The sequence below is a fragment of the Equus quagga genome, unplaced genomic scaffold (assembly GCF_021613505.1).
Source record: "Equus quagga isolate Etosha38 unplaced genomic scaffold, UCLA_HA_Equagga_1.0 199136_RagTag, whole genome shotgun sequence".
Lineage (NCBI taxonomy): Eukaryota > Metazoa > Chordata > Mammalia > Perissodactyla > Equidae > Equus > Equus quagga.
This window is the reverse complement of record NW_025798375.1, coordinates 1-1,070: the sequence shown is the minus strand read 5'-3', so window position 1 is coordinate 1,070 and position 1,070 is coordinate 1. Positions and strand designations below refer to the sequence as shown.

At 45.3% G+C, this 1,070-nt stretch overlaps 1 long non-coding RNA gene across 1 annotated transcript; it reads right to left on the bottom strand.

Moving 5' to 3' along the window:
- Positions 1-230: 230 nt before the first annotated feature.
- LOC124233370 (uncharacterized) lies at positions 231-1,064 on the bottom strand. Its single transcript, XR_006887042.1, has 2 exons — positions 565-1,064; positions 231-310 (listed from the first exon to the last, which is right to left on the bottom strand). It is a non-coding gene; the product is annotated as an uncharacterized LOC124233370 (long non-coding RNA).
- Between the last annotated feature and the right edge of the window lie 6 nt (positions 1,065-1,070).

Genomic DNA, 1,070 nt, shown 5'->3' with positions numbered 1-1,070 from the left:
CACTCATCTTCTTGGCTGAGTACCTCGTACAAGGCACAGACTGCAAACTGCACACGGCAAACCTGCCGGATGCCAGCAGTTGGCCGAACCCATCCTGAGTCTTCCAAACCCAGAGCAGGAATCGCCCCACCAGGAAGCATTCTCTGACATTCGCACCTGGGGATGTGATCACTCTTTTTGTTTTCCTGAACATTGTACTTGATCTTAGTGCAGAGGTTGTTACCTGATTATAATTGTTGTCCTCCTCCTCACCTGGGTGAGACACTTATGGCGGGGAAGGTGTCTTTCTCTCCAGTTCTTAGAAAGGTGCCTGGGACATATTTGTTAGTTTCCATTCATAAGATCAAAAGCTATTATTCTCATTCTCTACAAAGCACTTTAACAATACTTCAACTATAGTTTCAGATAATTGGGTTTCCCCAAATTAGTACAATCCAACACATTTTAGGCAAAATAAGGATGATGATGAAGAAATTACACTAAATGATGAAATTTGCTATACTCTTGAAATGCAAATCTAGTCTAGTTACCGAATATTGAACAACATTACTGAGGACAACATACTTTCCCTTAGAAAGTAGGTCTCGTGAGCCTCAGGTGTAAGAACTGGAGATCGAGTAGATCCGGGATGAGGTCAGGTGAGACTCCTGGGTTGATCTGGGGAGGGCTGCAGCCAACGTTCCTGAGGCTAGTTAGTTTACTTTGCATGCTAAGCACAAGAGAATAAGAAACCAGGCTCACCTTGGGTTACAGATGAGGAAAATGAAGCCCGAGATATGGATTTATCCAAATTCCCACCACAAGGCAGGCCGGGTGCCAGGCCCTGACCTCTCGGGCTGCTGCTCTTTTTACAGCTCACTGCCTGCTGTTCAACGCACAGCTCATCATTTGAGATTGAGTGTGAATGAGTGGTACCCAGAGGTACTCTGGTGGCTGGACTCGCCTTCTATAACCCATCGGTCATGTTGTTGGATGGATGGGCACTTTCTCATTCTGTGCCAGTGGCCTCCTACCTTCTTTAATCTCACGCACTTAACAGTAAATATTTGGAGAACTTACCCACATTTACT